The sequence below is a fragment of the Cervus canadensis genome, chromosome 29 (assembly GCF_019320065.1).
Source record: "Cervus canadensis isolate Bull #8, Minnesota chromosome 29, ASM1932006v1, whole genome shotgun sequence".
NCBI classification, from domain to species: Eukaryota; Metazoa; Chordata; class Mammalia; order Artiodactyla; family Cervidae; genus Cervus; species Cervus canadensis.
In genome coordinates, this window is record NC_057414.1 from 34,553,603 (window position 1) to 34,579,074 (window position 25,472).

The 25,472-nt window shown below is 42.2% G+C and overlaps 1 long non-coding RNA gene across 1 annotated transcript in view; it reads left to right on the forward strand.

The window, feature by feature from the left end:
- LOC122431254 overlaps positions 1-25,472 on the forward strand; it is a 200,143-nt gene that overhangs the window by 165,420 nt on the left and 9,251 nt on the right. Inside the window, exon 6 of the long non-coding RNA XR_006266470.1 lies at positions 13,277-13,417. This is a non-coding gene — a long non-coding RNA (uncharacterized LOC122431254). The remainder of the gene's footprint in view (positions 1-13,276; positions 13,418-25,472) is intronic.

The following is a 25,472-nucleotide window of genomic DNA, read 5'->3' on the forward strand; positions in this document are numbered from 1 at the left end:
TGGAGAAAAATGACTCAACACTTGGCAGTGAGCAAAAGAGATACTGAGTATCCCCCAGCCCTCTGCTCAGCCCACTCCCTTGATTGGTGCTCCACCGACTTGGCTATTTCTCAGCTCTGATGGGGGCAGGGGTTGGCTGATTTTTGTTTGGTAGAGATGCAAATAATTTCTGTGCTGTTGGAGGGGAAGAGAAACCACAAAGGCTATGGTTTGTGACCATGGGAGACATGAGTCAGTTTAGGGTTTTTTTTTTTCAGTTTAGGTTTTAAAACCTATTGATCTTACCCTGTTTCCTTTACTCAATTGCCTATTAAAAAATCAAACTTTTCAAATTGTCATTTGCAGCAGTTTGAATGTCTTACTGCTTCCCTCATTGATGAATGGATTGGATAAACTCTGTGCCACATTTTTGTTTTATATTTGCACAAGAGTTGTGATGTCACCTCTTTGACAACGGCCTTTGCATCATCTCTTCTGACACTGTATCATTTCCTGCTCTCACCAAGTACTCCATCCCCTCCCTACCCCTTCCTGGGCAAGCTGGTTGGTGAGACAGTGTGTCTGTCTGTTCAGTGTGTGTGGAGGGAGGTGTGTTTAACACATGGTCCTGGGGACACATACACACACAGTGAACAATACATTTAGATTTCCATTTGCCAAGTTGTTCCAAAGTCCGGGGTTGCCAACTTGCAAGCCAGTGATTCATTCTGAATGGAAACCCTCTGCAGCAGCTCCCTTGTACCCCTGGCTGGGCTGCAGGGACCCCACCCCCCTGGCACTTTCTTCTCCCTTTTCATGTGTGGAGGAGAACCTGGACTTTACCTCCGTAGGGGTTTCCTGAAACAGGATCCATCAGACCTTGCAAAGCTGCCAGGTGGAGTGGAGGGAGAACAAAGGTGGCTCTTGAAGCCCCGGGAGCTGGCCTTAAATCCTGACAGCCCTGGGGTGTGGAAAGGGCTGGGGGGCAGGTTGGGGTGAAGCAGGAACACTATGCGGCTTGTCAGGAACCGAGCAAGAGAGTCATTCCCTGTTAGCACTGACCGACCGCGAGCAACCTGTGGCTGTGTAATTGCCTTGTAAACTGGCGAAGGAGAGCCGTGTCTGTGGAAGTGGCAGATGGCTGGGGACCAGAAGTCTCCCCACAGCTGCAAAGCCACGAGCAGTGTCCCTGGACCATCTGGTGCATTTTGCCCTGATTTCCATTTGCTCTGTCAGGACAACAGTGACAGTCCTTTGTTCCAGGTAAAGTACAAGGTGCTTCTAGACATCACTCAATCTTCACAGTTGCCTGATGGAATAGGTGTTCTCATTATTATCACAGAAGTGATCCCTGAACTCAGAGAGGATGAGCAACTTGCCTATAGTCACACAGCTAGCGAGGGGCAGAGATAAGACTCAAACCCTACTTTGCTTTGCTTCCAAGCACTTTATCACTCTATTATAGCCCCTCCAGGTTAGATTGTGAACCAGGTTGTGAAAAAAGATGAGTAAGGAGATGCAGGAACTGCCAAATTCCTCCCTCTGACAGGATTGAATCTTCGCTGAGACCGTGAGCTTAACGAGAGTGAGAGCACAGGCCTTACACTGCCTCGCGTGCCCTCAGACCCCAGAAGTGCGAGGCGTGTAGAGAGAGGGACAGAGTGATGTCACTGCTGTGAACTTTCATTAGGATGGATAGAGTTCGGTTATGGGTTTGGAAGAAATCCATCCTCTCAAGAGGCTGTATAATGCTCAAAACAGCTTCAGAAATTCTCTTTGGAAATTGCTTTCTGAGCCGCAGGCACATAAATATATTTTTATATGTATCCTCAATCACAGCAGGCCTTCGTCCTCAGAGGCAAGCGAGCTTTAAATGTTCTAGAAACCAGAAGGCTGTTCTGAGCCAGATTTGGTGAAATAGGTGAAGGGCCAAATTTCAGTTTGTTTCCAAGCAAGCTGGTGTTGACCTGAAAATGATTAGGCAGGAGTTTAATACAGCAATGTATAACATTTTTGTGATTGTCTGAACTAGTATATTCCTTAGTAAGGGGAAGAGAGGTGGAAAGTTAGGTTTTGAGCCTTTTATACAAGCGTAGAGTAATAATGATGGTGATAACTAGCTAATATTTATTGAAGATAAATACTTATACACTGTTCTAAGCATGTTACATGTATTAAGTTATTTAATCTTCATAGTACCCCAATGGAGGAGATCCTTTTTCATGAGGAAACTGAGGAATAGAGGCTTACATCCCAAAGCTAGTGAAAGTCAGAATTTAAGCCAAAACAGAATTTTCCTGGCGACTCAGTGGTGAAGACTCCACCTGCAGTGCAGGAGATGTGGGTTCTATCTCTGGGTCAGGAAGATCCCGTGGAGGAGGGCACGGCAACCCACTCCAGTATTCTTGCCGGGAGAATCCCATGGACAGAGGAGCCTGGCGGTCAATAGTCCATGGGGTCACAAAGAGTGGACACGACTGAGCAACTAAACAAAAACAAAGCTGGTGTTGGGGTGAAGCTGATGGCTCTGAAGATACGTCTACGCGGAGAGGAGTTTTAACGAGGTTTGAGCAGAATCCTGCGTGTGTTGGCTCCGGCCTGCCTGCCAGTCTTGTCTGAAACAGCCTCCCACTCACCTCTCTGTCCCTGTCACCTGGTTTCCTTTCAGATCCTTGGGGCTGACACGGGCCATCTGCCTGCGGTCTTCACCCGCACGGTCATCCCAGCCTCTTCTTTTTGGGTTCATGTATCTAGCCTGAGCTTCAGCGTCGTCCCCTGGTGTGACCTCACCTGTCATTCCCTCCGTGACACCCTGTCTTTTCCTTTGCATTTGTGATGACAGATTCCACACCCACGAGCCCCATGGTGGCAGGCATTCTTCTGTTTTGCTCACCACTGTGCCCTCAGAGTTCAGCACAAGGCATCCTTTTGATGCTTATTTTTGAAAGAATTAAATAAACAGGAGCCTCCAAGTCACCATAAGTTAGCAAACTGCTGGTCCATCCACCTCTGCAGGGCTCCCCCTCCATCCACACTCACATGTCTCCTTCCTTTGTGCCCCTTCGTGGACACTCCTCAGGCTATATTTTCACCTGTATTATTTTTAAGATATTTTTTAAATACAGACCACTTTTTAAGTCTTTATTGAATTTGTTACAATATTGCTTCTGTTTTTTGTTTTGGTTTCTTGGCCCCAAGGCATGTGGGATCCTAGCTCCCCAACCAGGGATCAAACCTGATCCCCCCCGCATTGCCAGGGAAGTCCCTAACCGTCTTTTCTTTTTATGCTAACTTTCGTTTTCCTCCCTCTTCTATGGAGAGCTATGCCCACAGGTTCCCAGGTTCCCTTGCTTGTTTCTACACACCTGCTCTCTCTTGTGCTTCTCCTTCTGTGCTTTTTCTCTGGAATGTTTTAAATTCTGTCCAGTCCCTTGAAAAGGACCTATAAAGTGTCTTCACCTTCCCCTTCTCTTCCTCCTTGTTCAACTAATCACCAAGAGAACTTGACTCTGTTTTTGCAATGTCTCTTGCATCTGGAATTTACTGTCCATTCTGATGAGAACATTCCAGGGCCTGGTTGGAACAGCTCCAGAACTTGCCCCCAGCCCTAGACAATTGTTGGAAATTTCCCTCAACCCAACAGCTCTCCTCTGAAACAGCTGCCCAAGTGCCCCAGTGCCCAACCATTGTCTAAAGAGGAAAGCCCACACTCTGCCTTACCCACCACCACGTCCTTCACCATCTTCAGTGAGGTAGTTCTCAAAGTGTGGCCCCGATGCTCCCGGGTGGTCTAGAGGTTAGGATTCGGTGCTCTGTCCAAGTGCGGCCCCTGGATCAGCAGCATCACACCATCTGGTGGCTTGAGAGAAATGCAGATCCTTGGATGGCACCGCACACCCACGGCAGCAGGAACTCCTGAACCAGGATGGGGAGCAATCTGTATTTTAACCAGCACTCGGGGTGAACCTGAGAAGTCTGCGTGAGCTGCATCAGTTTTGCCATGTTGTCTCTGAGAAATTCCATCATCTTTGTGCCTCTGTGGTCTGGCACGGGCTTTCTCACCCAAGTGGAAGGATTTGCCTTCTTCACACCATCCCACACTCCTTGCTTTTTCCACCTGTCAAGTTCATGTTCCTGATCCTAGATCCTGCCCGGACATTACTCCCCTGTGGACCTCTGTGAACCGATCCCTGATTCTCTGTCGGCATGACTGGCTCTCACTGTCGAGGCTTCATGGGCTCTGCTCCTTGCTTCAGTAAGTGTCTGTCTTCCCCACGGGACTGTGAGCTCCTAGAGTTCAGTGTCTGAGATGTTTTTGTCCCAGTGTCCATGGCCTCCCCTGTGATAAGCATTTTCTGACTTGACTTGGGTAAATGTCCTATTTCACATGCATTGTCAGGAAAGGGTGAGTTTTGTCTTGGCTGAAGAACCAAGCCAGAGACCTATAGCATCCCACCCCAACGGGCACTTGGTATCCCAAGGTAGCAGCTCTGTGGCTTCTCCCCTGCAATTGTGACCCCAGAGTTGGGTAGCTTAATTTTGGAGACATACTTGCAATGGCTGGAAGCCTCCATTTCTTTTTTTTTTCCCATTTCTTAAAAGATAGGATATCTAGGGTGAAGAGAACAGAGGGCCGACCATCAGATGGTCAGAAAGGTGGTGACAGAAAAGACTCAGGACTCCAAGTCCACAAATCTAAGCTAAAAAAACAAGTGGAGATGGTCACACCACCATCACCTACCCCACTGCAACCCCTCAGTAAAGAAACAAAGGCGTGTAGCTTTTTGATCTACTGGGTTGGCCAGTTGTTACTGGCATGGACGTGGCAAAGTACTTTTAGTCATGAGGCCATTGACTAACATTTGATCTTTTTTCCTCTGCTTGTAATGAGCTGAATGTGTGCTCAGTCATTAAGTCATGTTCGACTCTTTGTGATCCCCTGCACTAAATAGCCTACCAGGCTCTTCTGTCCATGAGATTCTCCAGGCAAGACTACTGGATTGGGTTGCCATTTCTTTCTCCAGGGGATCTTCACAGTCCAGGGATCAAACCTGTGTCTCCTATGTCACCCGCATTGGCAGCCAAATTCTTTACCACTGTGCCACCTGGGAAGCCAATGAGCTGAATTGTCTCCTAAAAATACATCTGTTGGAACCCTACCTCCAATATGACTGTATTTGGAGACAGGGCTTTTAAAAAGGTGAGAGCATGCTAAGTCACTCAGTCATGAGACCCCATGGACTGCAGCCCACCAGGCTCCTCTGCCCATGGGATCTCCAGGCAAGAATGCTGGAGTGTTGCCATGCCCTCCTCCAGGGGATCTTCCTGATTCAGAGATCGAACCTGTGTCTCTTATGTCTCCTGCATTGGCAGGCAGTTTCTCTACCACTCGTGCCACCTGGGAAACCCTTTATTTTCTTTATTTCTTCATAAAAACAACAACACACATAACAAAAGAGCTCAAACTAATTCAGAAACCGTGTTTAGAATTTTAGGGGTTATCTCAGAATGAGAATACTGGACGTTTTGGTTTCCCTGGTAACAAATCTTTCATCTGAAATCATGTTTTCCAGGCTTGTGTTCCATGAGCACTTTAATATGTGTGTATATAAATGCCTATAAATATATATGTGTGCTCACAATTGCACATCATTTTGGTGAGTCTTATGGATCTACCCTTCCTGATATGAATCTGGGCTTTCACTCAGTTCTAATGTGACTAGAGACTAAATGATCAAAAAATTTAAGTGAATTTGACTTACATTAGAGCATATTTCCCAATTCTGTCCCCTCTGTTCTCCCTCCACCCAAGAACTTCAAGTCCCAGAAAATAGTCTCAGAAGGGCAATCCTTTACAGAGTCTTCAACGTGACTATTTCAGTGACCTCTGGCATAGATACTGCTTGTTACACAAGGAGGAAAAACACGCAACAAAGATGGAATTATTTTAGAATGAAGAGGAGATACAGCCTAAATGAAACCAATGTATGCTAGGGCTAGAGATTACATACCCCCAAGAATAACTGAGCAAAGAAACAGTAATGATGAGAACAATGACAGTTTAAGAAATTTTCACCCTACCTTATATAGTTTTATCATTTACAGATGATACTATGAAAGTCCTAAGGAGTTAATATTACTGATTCAATTTTACAGACAAGGAAAAAGCAAGATCAGAAGAAGTATGGGGTTTTCCCAGTGTAGCACATAGTCAGTAAATGTAACGACCAGGACAGGAACACCCAAATGAAATACATCTTCCCCTGGTGCCTATAAGGGCTTTGGTTTTAAATATCCCTTAGTCCTCAATCTTTACCTCCTTGCCTTCTGGTATGCCAGTTGCACACTTGTTAGGCTCTTTGTCTGTATTCTGCTTGTCTCATACTTCTCTCTGCTCTTCAGTATGTTTTTTTCTCCTGTTCACGTGTCTTGAGGTTCACTACCTTGACTTCTGCTGTTAAAACATCCAAAGAGTTCTTGCTTTGAGGTATTGCAGTCCTAGAATGTCCACTTGTTTCTTTTTTAAAATACATTCCAGTTCTCAGTTGAGATTCTCTGTCTTTCAGACATCTTTTTTGTCCATCATTTTCTCTAAAATATTTATAGTGGTTGTTTTCAAAGTCCTTCCCTGCTAAGTCTAACCTTTGGATATTTTGTGGATCTGCTTTATTGTCTATTTCCCCTCCTGATTTTTGGTCACATTTTCCTACATCCTTGTCTCGTTACTTATGGCTGTTTGCCAGGCGTTTTGTATAAAAAACCATCGAGACTGAAGTAAAGGTCACTTTCCCATAGGGCTTTGCCCTTTCTCCAGCTAGACAAGCAGTATAAGGGGCTTATCACCTCAATGCTGTGAGAACTTAGACCGGGTCATGGCTGGGTTGCAGTTAGACCCAGTTCCATCTGGTTTCACAAGTTTCTAACTCTAACCTGGAGCGTGTTTGTCCCAGGGCCCTTCCTCTAGTAGGACTTCATTTCTTATAGAACCTGAGGCTGAGGGATGTCTGACTCCAGGTCCAGCTGCTATCCAGGCGAAGTTCCCCTGGGCTTTGGATTGAGATCTTGCTGTGTCTCTGGCACCTCTGTCCTGAAAGTTTAGCCTCCACATCCTAAAGATTCAAAATCTGCCAGAGTTCTGGTGGGGAGCCCCACTGGGTATGGTTACAAGCCCCTCCCACTCGTGTGACCATCTCCCAGGACCTCAGAGCTTAGGGCAATCGTACCCCTCCTTGCTGGCTCAGCTAGAGGTTCCCGTCCACCCTTGTGCAGAAACTGTCCTGTGGGAAACCAGCCAAGGGTCTAGGACTCCTCTGGATCCTTTCTCTTGCATCAGTCATAGGGCTCAGAAAAGCACCCCGCTGGTTTCTCTCTTCTCTGCATATGATAAGCCCTGTCCTTAGACTGGACTTTAGCAAGTGCCCTCATCCTGCTTCACTGAAGAAAGCTACTAGCAGCCTCAGCTCGCTTTGCATGTACTTTTTCTCTCTGGGATTCTCATTCTTCTAGTCCTCTTTGCCTCTGTGATTCTCCACCCTGTTTTTGTGATGTGTCTTTTTTCTCCAAGCTCTTGCAGTGCTAGAAATGCCTTGCCTCTACCTACTGAATCCTAAGTAAGTAAGTAAATGTCACTCAGTTGTGTCCGACTCTTTGCAACCCCATGGACTATAGCATACCAGGTTCCTCCGTCCTTGGGATTTTCCAAGCAAGAGTACTGGAGTGGGTTGCCATTTCCTTCTCCAATCCTACTCAGAAGCAAAAGTCTAAAAACTATTTTTTACATCATTTTTTTAAAAAACACATTGAGTCATATTGTTTTGCAAATATTTTATTATGAACAGTTTCAAACATACAGAAAAGTTGAAAGACATTTACAGCGAACAACCCACATAGCTACCGAGTGGTGTGTTTGTAAACTGGCTCTTCAGATGAAAAATTTAAAATGCTCTGATTTGTATGATTTGCTGATATCTACGGTGTTGACATTCCCACCATGGCCAGTCTCAAGCAAGGCGACACCGCTGCATAGAACCATCACCTAGATTCTGATGCTGACACTTTAGTACCCTCGTTTTATCACATGTGTATCCCGCCCCATTTCCACCATCAGTCCATCTTACTTTTTGTGAATTTCAGATAGAATTCCCTCTAAATTCTTCCACATGCATATTAACCAGAGTTTAGTCTTTGTTTCCAGTATTTCTTTTGATGAAACAGGAATTCTGAGTCTTAATTGTACATTGGTTGAGTTTTGACACAGTTGTATACCTGTGTAACCCAGACTATATCAAGATATAAAGGAGTGCCTTTATCGCAGAAATTTCCCTTGGCCAACAGAAACTTTCAGTTTTTCCAGACATGAGTTGTCACTCACCCGAGAATCCTTCATTATACTTGATGAAACAATCATTTCATCCCAAATGTATGTCTTTGTACTTGTTCCATTTGACACTCACCCGGAGGAATAACCAGAAATTTGCACATATGTAACTTTAAAAGTAGATGTCTCTTAAGAGCCTGAGAGCTTTGATACCTATGTACAGCCTCACAGAGTCATGCCAAAAAATCATTGCAGAAATCAAACACAGATCAAGTCCCCAGCCCCTGGGATGGACCAGCGGCCTCACACCCACCCCGTGAGATTCCCTTCAGCTCCAGCTCCCACACTGAACGTATGTGAATCACTCATAATAGTGCCCAAACATCACCATCATCCAAGAAGCGAGGTTTCCTTCCCACCCCCTACCCTGGCGGATCCCAACCACGCTGCACTTGGCAATGTGTACAGTTGGCTTTCACCCATCATAACGCAAGGAAAAAACATCAGTCAACAGTGAAAAACACAATCTAGGAAAACACTCAGCAAGAGGAGGAAGAAAACAGTCATTTGCCTTCATTTATGAGGAAGAATATTTAGACTCAAGCACTGTGAAATACGGACAGTGTCTCAAGTTCTAAACCGCAAATCCGAGTTCCAGATGAGGAAGGCAGGTCCGGAGAAGAGCAAATAGAAAGCCCCCGCCTAAAGTGCCAAAATAGAAAATATTTTCAAAAATAACTTCACACATTAACAGTGACAGCGATTAGCACATGACGCTTTTGTTAGGAGAACTGTTAAGGCTGAAGTATCTTACGCATCTGTCCTGGTTTATACGGGTTTTGTTCTGGTCATCTCACCTCCCAGCCTGCTGAGAATGGATGGAAGTTTGAGAAGGCAGATTTCTTTAACCATTAGAGCCATGTAACAGTTAAGTGAGCTATTGGTAGAAACTTCCAGATTTCATGACCGCATGACCACATGACTCTCCAGCGACCATATTTTCCAAACTGAATTTGGGTCCTTCTTTTGCCAAGTGAAAATATGATCCGTGGAGAACATTCTGGAATTGTTGTTGTTATTCAGTTCATTCAACAAACATTTATATAGTTTTTCTAGTCTCTTTTTACATATATACACAGTTATGCTCTGTAAGATAATAGTCCATGAGTTCATTTAACCATTTACCTACTATTGTATACTTCCTAATTTTTCCATGTGACAAATATTGTCACAATAAATATCATAGCTTGGAAAGTTTTCTCTGTGTGTTGGGTTATTATTTAAACATAGACTGGGGACCTAATCCTTTTTAATACACTTGAGCAACATAATAAAATTCTTTTCCAAAATCAATTTACAAATCTATATAAAATGTAGGAGAAATTTATATAAAAATATATAGAGAAAGCTGTGGTACATATACACAATGGAATATTGCTCAGCTATTAAAAGAATGCATTTGAATCAGTTCTAATGAGGTGGCTGAAACCAGAGCCTGTTACACAGAGTGAAGTAAGTCAGAAAAAAAAACACCCATACAGTATATTAACACATATATATGGAATTTAGAAGTATGGTAATGATGACCCTGTATATGAGACAACAAAAGAGACACAGATGTAAAGAACAAACTTTTGGACTCTGTGGGAGAAGGCAAGGGTGGGATGATTTGAGAGAATAGCATTGAAACATGTATTTTATCATACGTGAAATAGATCCCCAGTCCAGGTTCGATGCACAAGACAGGGTGCTTAGGGCTGGTGCACTGGGATGACCCTGAGAAATGGGATGGGGAAGGGGTTCAGGATGGGGAACAGATGTACACCCATGGCTGATTCATGTCAATGTATGGCAAAACCCACTACAATATTGTAAAGTAATTAGCCTCCAATTAAAACAGATAATTGTAAAAATATATAGAGAAATCTATATAAAAGGAGAAGAAGGAGGAGAAGGGGACAACAGAGGATGAGATGATTGGATGGCATCACCGACTCGATGGACATGAGTTTGAGCAAGTTCAGGGAGTTGGTGATGGACAGGGAAGCCTGGTGTGCTGCAGTCTGTGGGGTCACAAAGAGTTGGATACGACTGAGCAACTGAACTGAACTGAACTGATATAAAATGTACCAAAGTACCCATTTCACTGCACCTTTACCAACATTGAATTATAGTAATATATTTGACACTGAAAATTTGATTAGCCCATAAAGATCCAGGCTAGATGTTACGACCCCAGCTTTGGGGAATGTCATAAAAACAGGCTCTGACTGGCAAGTTTGCTGAATGAACTTGAAGGTCCTGGTTTGTCTGAATGAACTTGAAGGCTTCCTGGGTTCAAATCCTGGCTCTGTCACTTGCTATTAGCTATACAGCTGTGGGTAACATATCCTCTCTGCATCTTAGTTTTCTCATCTGCGAATGCGGCGGGGGGTGATGCCAACTTGATAGGGTGATAGTAAGGATGAAAAGAGTTCAGGTAGGTATAGGGCTTAGAGTTGTGCCTGATGTATAGAAAGTAGCACCTATGTGTTTATCAAACAGGCACTTGGTCACTGCTTAATCCTGAGTAGAGGCTAAAAATGATACATTTTGTTAAGTCATTGTTCTTGGTTTGGTCCATCAGTTCAGTTCAGTTCAGCTGCTCAGTCGTGTCCGACTCTTTGCGACCCCATGAATCGCAGCACGCCAGGCCTCCCTGTCCATCACCAACCCCCAGAGTTTACTCAAACTCATGCCCATCGAGTTGGTGATGCCATCTCATCCTCTGTCATCCCCTTCTCCTCCTGCCCCCAATCCCTCCCAGCATCAGGGTCTTTTCCAATGAGTCAACTCTTTGCATGAGGCGGCCAAAGTACTGGAGTTTCAGCTTCAGCGTCAGTCCTTCCAATGAACACCCAGGACAGATCTCCTTTAGGATGGACTGGTTGGATCTCCTTGCAGTCCAAGGGACTCTCGAATAGCTCACTCTTTAAAAAAGAATTCTAAGACACTAAGACTGAAGCCAAGATCACCCACCTGCTGGGTGGTTTTTGATGGTCTAGAGCAGGGGTCAGCAAACTTTTCTGCAAAGGATTGAATAGTAAATGTTGTAGGACTTGTGGGTCATCCCATGCTTGTTGCAACTATTAAACTCTGCCATTGTCACGTGAAAGCAGCCACGGACCACATGTGTACATGAATTGAAGGAGTGGTCAGACTGGATTGGCCCACAATCCATGTCCACAACTTGCTGACTCTAGGCTTCATCAGGCTGGGCCTGAGCAAGTGAGCTGAAATGCAGTGGTTCTGATGGGGATAAAGAGCTCCAGGAAGCTGGTGGGGGCAGGGGGCGAGGGAGGCAGTGAAACCATCACTGCTGCGGTGCCCCTGACTTTCCTGGGCTGAGGTCACTCTGACTTTGAACTTCTCCTCTGTATATGGCTGGCACACTGGGAGCCATGCAAGCTCAGACAAATGGGGGATCAAGTTAGGAAGGAGAAATCACAGGTCATCTATTCTCATCACTGTGGGCTTCATTATCCTACTGCAAGGTCTTTGGAAAGAGAGCTGAGGCTTCCATTCTCTTTCAAGCTTCTCCAACCCCCAGAACAATGCTGTCCATTCTGTGAATGGTCAACAAGCCCTTGCTGACTGTCTTTATTTCTCCACCTGCGACGAAAGCTCCCTAGGCCCACATAGAAACCTGAAAGTTCACGAGGGACTAATTCGATGCGGCTCTTCCAGGGGAAGTGCAGTCCCCGTGGGACGTGATCACACACTGCTGGAATCTGTGCACAGTGAAGGGGAAGATGATCTTTGCCTCTTGGCTGTGTTGCAGTCGTAAGTGGGAGACATTGTTTCAGGGAGTGCAGCTCTTCCCGGCACTGATAAGAATGGAATGCAGGCTACCATGGAGATTCAGGTCACTAATTAGTCCCAGAAGCCTCTCTGCCTTGAATCACTGTTACATTAATTATGCATCAAATTAGAATGTTTGCCAAGGCCCAGGGCCAAGTGTGCGGTAGAGCCTGGGGACAGCGTGGAAAGAGAAAGGGGTGTCCACGCCCAGCACACCGTGGGGACCAGCGGCCAAATCCAAGGCCTGAGTGCCCAGTGACCCTGCCTGATCCCTGACCCAGCTTTTTGTGCGCTTGCAGCCTCCCGCCTAAGAGCTTGTTGTTGGCACAGAGCAGACAGAGGCAGGGGTGGGGTGGAGAGGAGGGAGGCAGGATGGCCACCCTCTTGTCTGCCTGCTGAGCTCTGCTGCTCCGCCCAGAAGAGACACCAAACAGTCCTTTGGACGTTTTATTTCCACTGTGACCCAGAGAAGAGACTTCCAGGTATCTGTTCGATAACATGTCTGGACTGTTGTCTGCCTTTTTATCTCAAGGATTTAAAGTTGGGTGGACATGGCTGTAGCCTGGGTTCAATTCTTTTATCTCCTCCTCCCTGCTTGTCTTCTCCAGGAGCATAAAACCAAAATATACTAGATGCTCTGTTGTAAAATAAACAGATGATAAATAGCAGTCTCTGTGCCTGTTGGGTTATAATTCCATCAAGGGCCTGGGTTGAAGTCATAAACCACGAGAAGTGAAGCGTGACCCACAAGTAGCCTTCAAGATGGAATTACAGCCCCATAATTTAGAATGGACCTTTGAAAAAGAATAATTCTCAAACCTTCGTTTTCATTCGGGGGAAGATCCCCAGCTGTAGTGATATCTTCTGATTAGTTCACCAGTAAACAAATAATTCCTCTGTGTAGACCTGTGATGTTTGTTAATATTGGGGTGAGCACGCTAACTGGTCTCTCTGTGTGTGTCCTAAGCCACTTCAGTCATGCCCGACTCTGTGCGACCCCATGGACTGTGGCCCGCTGGGCTCCTCTGTCCATGGGCTTCTCCAGGCAAGAATACTGCAGTGGGTTGCCATGCTCTCCTCCAGGGGATCTTTCTGACCCAGGGATTGAAGCAGTGTCTCTTATATCTCCTGTGTTGGCAGGTGGGTTCGTTACCACCAGCGTCACCTAGGAAGCCCACCTGATGAATCTAGAGAGCGGTGTCCCCAGACAGAACCAAAGAAAGGGAAGCGGCTGTCCCACAGGGAGGACGCTCACCACAGTTGAACGTAAGTGAGAACGAGGTGAGGAGACACCTTGGGACTGCTAGGAAAAATGTGAGCTCCTGACCACTTGGGGGTGTGGGGTGGAGTGTGCTGTCCTCTCTGGGCTCTGCATTTCACACCTTCATCTTCCGTAGCTCACTGCTGTTGTATCATGTAGGGACTGAGTCTGAGGAATACTCAGAGGGACTAAATCCACCCCTGCTCTGTATCTTGTGTTCTATGCTTAGTTGCTCAGTCATGTCCGACTCTTTGTGACCCCATGGACTGTACCCCGCCAGGCTCCTCTGTCTGTGGGGATTCTCCAGGCAAGGATACTGCAGTGGGTTGCCCCATCTCTTCTTTAAACATGCTGGCTGTTTTCCAGACCGTCTACTTGATCTCATAATTCATTAAAGCCAGTTGATCTCATACACACCGAGATTTATGAGGGGCTTTTTCAAGATGGTTTCTTATGTGATGAAAACAAATATTCACACAAAACAGAGAAAATAAACCAAATCCAACAATTCTGCAGGAGATGGATGTTTAAATGGCGGCTTCTGGGGATCATAAATTAAGCCATCAAAATCCCCTAGGGATCCACTATAGCCTGGTTATTAAATGAAACAACACATGTGCAAGGGTTGGCAGATGGTAAGGGCTTAATATATGGTCACTCATTGATGCAATTTGTACCATAAAATTCAGAAATTCCTTATGTATGCCCTTGTATATAGTTAATATGCCCTTGTATATAGTTATATGTTTTTTTCAACAAGGCTGTTATTTATAAAAAGATCTATAGCTATGAAGAAAAGAAAAGCAACAGGAAAAAGAAATGATTTAAGATAAACTATCAGGTCAAAGTCAACATGGAATAAGAAATTTTTATCAGAGTTATTGAGGTATAAGTTTCATATGAGCTTTATATTTATTTGCTCTTTCTTTTGTAGTTTCTTAGGATGGAAACTTAGATAACTGATTTGAGACTTTTTCAAATACAAGCACTTAAAGTTATAAATTTCCCTCTAAGTACTGCTTTGGCTGCATCCCACACATTTTGATATATTTTCATTTTAGTTTTGGTTCAAAGTGTTCTCTAATTTCTCTTATGATTAAGTTTGGTCTTGAGTTATTTATTTTCTAAAGGTTTGCAGATTTTCCAGGAATCTTTCTGGTATTAATTTCTATTTTTAATTTTGTTATGATCAGAGAACATACTTCATATGATTTAAATTCCCTTAAATTTACTGAGACATGTTTTATGATCCAGAATATAGTCTTTTCTTTGTGAATGTTGTGTGTACATTTGAAAAGATTTTGTTTTCTGCTGTTGCTAGATGGATAATCCTTTTTATTAGTATTATTATAAAAGTGTCAGGTGTACAACATGTACAATTCAATATCTGTATATACTATAGAGTGATCCCTGCCACAATTGCACTTTGTCTGATATTATAGTCACTCCAGATTTCCGTTTATTAGTTTTTGCATGGTACTAGTTCTCCATACTCTTAGTTTTAACTTTTTAAAAAATATCTTTATACATGAAAGAATGGGCTTCCTGGGTGGCTCAGTGCTAAAGAAACTTCCCGCCAATGCAGGAGACATAAGAGGCTCAGGTTCGATCTTTGGGTCAGGAAGACCCCCTGGACAAGGAAATGGCAAGACACCCCAGTCTTCTTGCCTGGAGAATCCCATGGACAGAGGAGCCTGGTGGGCTACAGTCCAAAAGATTGCGAAGAGTCGGAAATGACTGAAGGAACTTAGGATGCAGCACACATGCACATGAAAGAATATCTTGTAGGTGTCTTGCTTTTGAAATCCAGTCTGACAGTCTCTGATTTTTTCTTTTGTCTGCGCCATGCAGCATGGGGGATCTTAGTTCCCCAACCAGGGATTGAACCCACGCCCCTTCAATGGAAGCTTGGAGTCTTAACCTCTGGACCACCAGGGAAGTCCCTCTGATTTTTCATTAGTGTGTGCAAAGTTTTTTGTTTTGCTTTTTTAATATCTTTCATGCAGGTCTGCTGTTGATGGATCCCTTCAGCTTTTATTTATGTGAAATATTTTTTTCATCTCTAATATTCTCTATTTTGTCTTCATTTTTAAAAGACAATTTTTCTGGGGATACAATTCTATGATAATAGTTTCCTTCAACATTTTAAGATATTTCTCTCTTTCCTTTAGGCTTGCATATTTTATCATAAGAATTCTGCTGTTGTGTTTGTCTGTATTACTCTGTAATTTACCTTTTATCTCTGATTGTTTTGAAGATTTTTTTTTTTTGTCTCTGTTTTGTTAGCAATTTGTAATTACTTTGGCATGGTTTTCCTTATAGTTTTTCTGCTTGGGTTCCACAGACTTTTTTTTTTTTTTTTGGCATATGGGCTTATCATCTTCACTACATTTGGATAAACTTATAGCTATTATTATTTCTTCACATATCCATCTTCTTCTCTGGGGCTCTAATTTTACAAGTTAGAGTTCTTTGATATTGTTCCATAGGTGCTATATATTATTTTATTTTTTTGTCAATCTTTTCTGTACTTCATTTAAACATTTTCTGTAACTGTGTTTTCTGATCATTTCCTAATCTGTTCTTCTATAGCATCTAATCAGCTGTTAATCTAGTCAGTATATTCTTTGTTTCAGATGATTTAATTTTCATTTCTAGAAATTCCTTTTCAGACTCTCTCTCTTTTAAAAACCTTTCTTTTGGCTTCTCATCATGTTCATGTTTCCCACTTCTTCTTGAGCATATTAAGCATATTTATAATAGCTATTTTAAAGTCTTTGTTTTTTAATTTCTGTCCTTTCTGATTATGCCTCTATTGACTGTTTCCTTGTAGGAGCCATGTGTTTCTATGTTTTTGCATACCTGATCACTTTTACTTGTTGCCATGCATTGCGAAGTTTTATAATGCTGAATGTTTGATTGTGGCATTTTCTTCTAATTGTGCTCACTTTTGTTCTGGCATTCAGTTAGAAGAGTGGCTACCTCTGGGCAACGGTGACATTGAGGTGTCATTTACATGAATGTATATTTGTCACAAAATTCACCAAAATATACACTTATGACTTGTGCATTTTACTGTAAGTAAATTACACTCAAAAAAATGTTTTTTAACATTACACATGCTCATTTAAAAATTTTGAAATAACCAGATATAGAGAGAGCAAAAACAAAGTTCTATTTCACTTCTCCTCAATTATCTCTTAATTATTCCCTCTTCCCCAGGAACTCACCACTCATATAACACAGGGTAAATCATTATCTTCTTCAAAATCTTTGTCCATGGATTTACAGATATAGCATCATGGCTAAGATCACAAGTTCTAGAAACCAGATTGTCTCAGACAGGATCATGATTTTAAACTACTTACTTGATTAGTTTTGCTTACACTTGAATATCATATAAGTGGACTTAGAAAGTAGGCATCATTATGTATCTGATCTCCTTCCCTCATTATCATATTTTTCAAGAATTTTTTGGATGTGGACCATTTTTAAAGTCTTTATTGAATTTGTTACAATGTTGCTTCTGTTTTATATTTTGGTTTCTTAGCGGAGAGGCATGTGGGATCTTAGTTCCCCAACCAGGGATCGAACCCGTGTCATCTGCATTGGAAGGGGAAGGGCTGACCACTGAACCACTGAACTGGGGATATCTTGACTTCATCATTTTTAGGTTCATTGATGTTATTGCTTGTATCAATAGTTTATTCCTTTTTATTGTATTTGGTTGTATTTACTATTCTATAATAATACCACGATTTGTGTGTCCATTCTCTAGTTGATACATGTTTGGACTGTATCCAGTTGGGCTGTCATGATAAAAGTTTCTGGGAACATTCTTGTGTACATTTTTGGTGGACATATGTTTTCATTTCTCTTGGGTAAATATTTAGGGGTGAACTTGCTGGTTTAAAATTAAGTCTTTAAAAAACTGTCTATTTTTGGAAGTGGTTGTACCATTTGCTTTCAGCAAAGTGTGAGCATTCATTTCAGTTCCTCTGTATCCTTACCAGTGCATGGTCTAGGTCAGTTTTTACTTTATTTTTTTAATTTTAGCCATCCTAATGGATGTATAGTGATATCTTCTGTGGTTTTAATGTTTATCTCCCTGATGACTAATGATGTTAGTCTTTTCTTGTACTTATTGGTCCTTTGTGTATCTTCCTTTGTGAAATATCTGTTCCAAGCTCTTTGGTCATTGTTCACTATCTATTGTAATGTAATATAAATACCCCCATAGCTTAGTGGCTTAAACAGCAGTGTTTGATTTTGTTTACGGACCTTCAGCTTGGGCAGGGCTCATTTAAACACCTGATTTCTACTGCACATGCATCAGTTGGGGCTGAAATAGTTCCTCCAGGGTGGCTCAGCTACATGCTTGGCAAGGTCGTGCTGCCGGCTGGGAACTAAGTGGAGACTGTCACCATGAACTTGGTTCTTTTCCCTTTTACATTCTTAGTAAGAAACCAGAATGCATAAAAAAAATTCTCTTAGACTTTAAAATTATATTTTCAGATGGAATTTACAGTTCCTTTTCTTCTCAAGTCCAAGAAGTACCTGGGTGTGTCTAGGAAACAATCACAGAGTACACACAGCTCATCTTCTCAGGGCACCAATTTTACTTTTGTGATTTTGAGTAAAATCACATTCATTTTATTTTTTTTTTATTTTTTTAAAGATTATTTCAATGAGAACTTTTAAAAATCTTTATTTGAGTTTGTTGTAATATTGCTTCTGTTTTATGTTTTGGTTTCTTGGTTGGGAGGCATGTGGGATCTTAGCTTCTGAACCAGGGATCAAACCTTCACACACTGCTTTGGAAGGTGAAGTCTTTAAAAAAAAAAAACAACTTTTTACTTTGTATGGGGTATAAGCAATTAACAACAATGGGATAGTTTCAAGTGAACAGTAAAGGGACTCAGATACACACATATATGTATCCATTCTCCCCTCCCATCCAGGCTGCTGCATAACATTGAACAGTTCCCTGTGCTATACAGTAGGTCCTTGTTGGTCATCCCTTTTAAATAGAGCAGTGTGTACCTGTCCATCCCAAACTCCCTAATTATCTCTTCCCCCCATTCTCCCCCTCTGGTAACCATAAGTTTGCTCTCCAAGTCTGTGAGTCTCTTTCTTTTTTGTAAGTTCATTTGTGTCATTTCTTTTTAGATTCTACATATAAGGGATGTCATATGATATTCCTCCTTCTCTGTCTGACTTAAGGAAGGTGAAGTCTTAACCATTGGACCGCCAGGGAAGTCCTCATTTTGTATTAAAATAAACAGAGAGATTATGGTATAGGATACAAATATCACATGAATATTTAAAATTAAGTTATGATTATAAAGGTTCTCCTTGGAAGGAAGCCTTAGGGCAGTGATCTCGGAAGCTGTGGGATACAGACTCTCCTCTGGGGCTGGGGTGGCAGAGTGTGACAACTTCAGCAGACCCACGTCGTGAGGAGTCTGAGGTCCTGCTATTTGGCTCCAGGTCAAGAATGTGTTGCATTTACGCAGATATCTGCTCTGTGCATTTAGCTCTAGTCATAGAATGAGCCGTTTTTACTGTATGAGGGGCTGCCCTCAGAACTGTTCACCTGTTCCTTGGTAGGTTATTGGTTGATAGAGTCTGAATGAATCTGTTTCTCACTGACCCTCCACTGAGTCAGGACATAGTCATCAGCCTGCCCTTCCCTTCCAGCTGCAGGCAGGACTGAGGTTGTTGCAAACCATTCCTTCCAGCTTCCTAAGTGGCACTAGTGGTAAAGAACCTGCCTGCCAATGCAGGAGACATAAGAGTCATGGGTTTGGTGCCGTGGAGGAGGGCATAGCAACCCACTCCAGTATTCTTGCCTAGAGAATTCCATGGACAGAGGAGCCTGGTGGGCTACATAGTCCATAGGGTCGCAGAGTCAAACACGACTGAAGTGACTTGACACACACACACATTCCTTCAAGTTGACTGCTGAGGGGTACACAAGGAAAAATTATTCATTGCATTCAGGGATCCAAGGATTCTACCTTCCACAGGGCCCATCAGAGCACTAGAAGTGCCAGTCCTCTGAGGTACGACAGTAGTGACCTCGACAAGCCAATACCGTGAGAGAGAAGTGGGAACTCCGTTCTTAAGCCATGTTATCATCCATAAAACCTTGACTCAGACTAGTTGGCCATGATGTTAAAACTCCCTTGGGTTCCTAAACACTGTTATCATCAAGTGGTGGCCTCTAATCCCCCTTCACGTGAATGTGTGAGTGCCGGTCGCTCAGTCGTATCCGACTCTTTACCACCCTATAGCCCACCAGACTCCTCTGTCCATGGGATTCTCCAGGCAAGAATACTGGAGTGGGTAGCCATTCCCTTCTCCAGGGGATCTTCCTGATCCAGGGATTGAATCCAGGTCTCCTACACTGTGGCAGAATCTTTACCATCTGAACCACCAGGGAAGCCTTCACGTGCACATAGACCAGCCTCAGTGATCTGATCTGATGACCATAATTAGGTAGAACCGACAACTCTGTGACTTTTCAAACTAGGGGAGGGGTGGCAACACAGCTTCTCTCAGAGGGTGAGCCTTCTCTGTCTCTCTGTCTCTATCTCTGTCTATCTCTGTCTGTCTGTCTCTTGTTTCTCTACCTTTGTCTCTTTCTCTCACCGTGCATATCTGGGGCATGGAGTCAACATGTAAGAAATCCAGCTCCTTAGAAGCTACCCGGCCGGAAAGTCCACATGGCAAGAACACATGGACATAGAGAGAGGTGCTCGGGGTCCCCACTGCTCCCACCTCCAGAGTCTGAGACCTCCCAGTCCAGACTCCAGGCACAAGAGTGAGCTGCCCCAGCTGCTGCTAAGGGGAACAGAGGTGAGCTGTCCTGCTGCCCAAGCTGTAGGCTCACAGCAAGGTAAACGTTAAGTTGTTGCTTCAAGGCACAAAGCTTGGACGAGCTATGTTCCGTAGTAACAGTGGATCAATGGACTCTTTCCTGTTGCTTAGCAACACTAAGGAAATGGGACATAAGTAAATAAAATTTTGGTTGTAAGAGGAAAGGAGTTTGGCAGAGAGAGTGTCCAGGATCACAAGGCATTAAATAAGAGAAAAGGATTAAGAAATGTGGAAACTAAATTACTTTCACAGATCTTATTTGTAATAAATATGTCTGATAACAGAACATTGGACATTTTATTTTGGAAGGAATCTTAGGGCACATAAAACTCAATCTATTTTTTTTAAAGGGAGACTCAAAGCATTAACTGGCTTGGACAGATTCCAGAGGCAGATGAGGCCCAAGCCTCCAAACTCCCACTGACAGCGCTGTCTCTCTTCTCAAGGGGTTGGGAAGCCACTGGGGAATTTGCAGTTCCAGTTCTTCAGGCAGGAAAGAGAAGTCTCCCCATCCTACTACGATTTCACCACAAATCTCAGCACATTCTCGAAGTGCTTACCACATGCTGCCAACGGTGCTAAGTTTAATGAGGTGTAATTTACATATACTGCCAGGCAACCATGTTAAAATGGTGGCAGGACTTCCTTGGCGGTCCAGTGGTTAGAACTCAGAGCTCCCAATGCAGGGGGCGGGAATTTGATCCCTGGTTAGGGACCTAAGATCTTGTATACTGCACAGCTGGTGTGGCCAAAAGAAAAATAAATAAATAAGTAAAGGAGTAGTTAGCACTTTGAGTTTGACAAATGTATGACCTTTGTGGCCACTGCCATAATCGAGATACAGAAAACTTCTATCCCCTCACCTCTGAGAACTTCCTTTCTGCTCCTTTGCAGATAACTCTCCACCCCACTGTGCTCAGGCACCCCAAAATCCTTTCTATCACTAGGTAGTTTTCTTTTTTACCTGCTCTAGAATTTCATAGAAATAGAATCACACGTTATGTAGTCTTCTGTGTCTGGCTTCTTTCACTCAGCAAGTTTTCCAGATTCCTCCAGATAATTGTGTATATAATAGTTTGTGGCTTTTTACTGTTAAACCAGGACCACATTATATAGCTATATGGCAATCTGCTTATCTGCTCTATGACTGATGGATTTGGGGGTTGTTTCCAGTTTGGGGCAGTTATGAATAAAGCTGCTATAAACATTCTTGTGCAAGTCTTTTTGTGGACAGCTTTTATTTCTCTCAGGCAAATACCTAAGGATGGGTTATATGATAAGTATATGTTTACTTTATCAGAAACTGTCAAAATGTTTTCCAAAATAGTTGTGTCATTTTATAGCCCTAACAAATATTTGTGAGAGTTCGTTTGCTCCTTGAATTCGTACTCTAGTGGGTGTGCACCGGCATGTCATTGTGTATTATTTCTATTTCCCTGGCAATTAGTAATGTGAAAATTGTCATACCTCTATTTGCTACTTACATAATTTTTGGTGGAGTTTCTTTCAAAATATGTGAAATTTATTTCAGTATTCATAGGACTTTAATTAATGAAGTATTTTATAATACTGAAGAAACATAGGTAAAAGCGTGCAACTGAAATTTGACATATTATGTATGAAGTAAAGTCACTCAGTTGTGTCGAACTCGTTGTGACCTCATGAACTGTAGCCTGCCAGACTTCTCTGTCCACGGAATTCTCCAGGCAAAAATACTGGAGTGGGTAGCCATTCACTTTTCCAGGGGATCTTCCTGGCTCAGGGATCGAACCAGGGTCTCCTACATTGCAGGTAGATTCACTACCATCTGAGCCACCTTTATATTTATGGATATATTAAGACAAAAGAGGTTGTTAAATAGCATATGGTCAACACCCTGTGTTCTAGACATCTCAGCACCAAAGTTTATTTTGTGTGAATTGAAATATAAGGGAAAATTCTTAGAAAGAGACAAAAATGCTAGAATGCTTCAGAATACTTCTTTGTTATTAGAATAAAGATGCTATGAAAAAGCAAAATAAGTAAGAAATTTTTGACAGAAAATGTACCCAGATTGTTGAAGAGCACAAGACAGGGTAAATGGGGAAAAAACCCACCATGATACATGTTGAAGCAATTGATTCACAGGTTTTATTCCACTTTTATTCAGGTTTTATTCAGCTCTATTAAAGCAAAGTGAAGAGTGTAACAAAACTTCTTCCCCCCAAAAAACAAACAGAACTGGAAAAAACAATTCAAAACAACTGTTTCAGGACTCCAAAAGTCAATCAGGGACAAACAAGGAATTGAGAAGTGTTTATTCATGAAAATCTGTTAGGACTTTGGATGACAAGAGTGGAAGTCTACAGAGAGTCTGCAGCCCTCTTGCCTGGATCTGTTCCTCCCTCATTCCTCCTCCAAAAGCTTGGTCAGTGAAGCAATCTTACCAGAGCAGGACTGCCCATGAAAAACAACAGCTTCACTGCTACAGGGCACTGACTTGATTTGGGTGGAGGGCCAAAACCCGTCCCTGGCAGCATTATCAGTAAAAGAAGCATATGTGGCAGAAGTGAATGGGAAATTCTCGTAGCTTTGCTAACCTGAGTTTATAGTCCCAGTTGTGGGATGTGACAGACCAGTCAGAAACTTAATAAGGAGACGCTGGAAATGAGAGAAACATGAAAGGGCTGTTATAAGTTCTCCTTATCTCCTTGGATATATGGGAAATGATACTCATCTTTACAGGGCACCCAAGAAGGTCCAGAGGAAAGTGAAGATGAGGCAAACTGGCTAAATATTGAAAGCTTAACATACACACAGATCTATCAGCAGAGGGTGGAAGCCTTAGAGGCTCAAGGTTCTCAAGCACAACCTCTTATGAATCATTGACTTACCAGTAAGCTATGCAGACACAGGACAACCCCTAGAAAACTAGGCAGAAAAACAAAACAAAAGTTTAAAAACAGTTGAGCAGAGACATCAGTAGCTGCATATCTCAGGGAAATAGATTCTGCAGATTAAGTCCAAATAAGTTTCTAACAACAACAACTACCTCATGGAAAAAAGTGTAATCCAGAAATGTTACAATATATGGTCTAAAGAATCAGTTTTCAAGAAAACATCATGAGATATAAAAAATAACAGGAAGATGTGATTCATTCTCATGAGAAAAAAGTCTGTAGAAACTGAGTGAACCCAGATGTTATATTTAGCACACAAAGACTTCAAAACAGCTCTGAGAATATATTTTAAAAATTAAATAAAAGCATAATGACAATGATCCTCAAATAGGAATTTCTCAATAAAGAAAAAAACAATAAAAAGGAGTCAGTAGAAATTCTAGAATTTTAAAGCACAATAACTAAAATAAAAACTAATTAAATGAGTAAATTTGAGATGACAGAAGAAAGAATCAATGAACTTGAAGATAAGTCAACAGAAACTATCTAATGTGTAGAATAGAGAAGAAAATAGATTTTAAAAAATGAACAGAGCCTCGGAGAACTATAACACAACAATAAACACTCCAACATGTAGTGAGAGTCCCAGGGGAAGAAAGAAATGGGAGAAAAAATACTTGAAACAATGGCTGAAAATTCACATTTTTTTGGTAAAATATTTTCATATAATTTTATTTGTTTAGTCTTGATTGTGCTGGGTCTTGGTTGATTTGCATGGGCTTTCTCTAGTTGCAGTGAGTGTGGGCTATTCTTTGTTGGAGTGCACAGGCTCCTCATTGCAGTGGCTTCTCTTGTTGTGGAGCACTTTGGTAGTTGCGCCTCCAAGGTTTAGTTGCTCCAAGGCATGTGGAATCCTCCTGGACCAGGGATCAAACCCATGTCCCCTGAGTTGGCAGGTGAATTCTTATCTACTGAGCCACGAAGGAAGTCTGTGTTGTAAAGTATTAATCTACACATCCACAAAGCTCAACAAACCCTGAATAAAATAAACATAAAAATCACCCATACATCATAGTTAGACACAGACAGAAAGTCTTTAAAGCAGCAAGAGAAAAACTCATCCCGAACTGGGGAACAACAATGCAATTAACAGCCCAATTCTTACCTGAAACAGTGGAGGCCAGAAGCCAGTGGAATGAAATAGTCAAAGTAATAAAAGAAAGTAGTCAACTATGAATTGTATATTTCAAAAATTAAGATGAAATAAAGACATTCCCAGATAAGCAAAGACTGAGAGAATTTGTTATAACAAGAACTACCTTATAAGAAATTCTATATAAAATGATAGAAAATAGAAGGATATGGAACAATAAGGCAAATCCAAAGGAAGAAATGAAGAACACTGGAAATGGTGTCAATTCAGTTCAGTCACTTACTTGTGTCCGACTCTCTGTGACCCTATGGACTGCAACACACCAGGCTTCTCTGTCCATCATCAACTCCCAGAGCTTGCTGAAACTCCTGTCTATTGAGTTGGTGTTGCCATCCAACTGTCTCATCCTCTGTCACCCTTTTCTCCTCCTGACTTCAATCTTGCCCAGCATCAGGGTCTTTTCCAGTGAGTCAGCCCTTCACATGAAGTGGCCAAAGTATTGGAACTTCAGCTTCAGCATCAGTCCTTCCAATGAATATTCAGGACTGACTTCCCTTAGGATTGACTGGGTTGATCTCCTTGCAGTCCAAAGTACTCTCAAAAGTCTTCTCCAACAACAAAGTTCAAAAGCATCAATTCTTTGTTGCTCACCTTTTTTTTTGGTCCAACTCTCACGTCGATACATGACTACTAGAAAAACCATAACTTTGACTAAGACAGACCTTCATTAGCAAAGTAATGTCTCTGCTTTTTAATACGCTGTCTAGGTTTGTCACAACTTTTCTTCCAAGGAGCAAACATCTTTTATTTTCATGGCTGCAGTCATCATCTGCAGTGATTTTGGAGCTCAAAAAAATAAAGTCTGTCACTTTTTCATTTTTTTCCTCATCTATTTGCAATGAAGTGATGGGACTGGATGCCATGATCTTAGTTTTTTGAAGGTTGAGTTTTAAACCAACTTTTCCACTTTCCTCTTTCACTTTCATCAAGAGGCTCTTCATTTTTTTTTAATTTGTTATGTATATTTAATTGATAAGGATTTTTTCCCTTATAATTACAGTGCCATCAATATAACAAACTTAATGATATTCCTTGTATCATCTAACACCCAGTCAGTATTAACATTTCTCTGATTATCTCAAAAATACTTTAAAAAAAAAC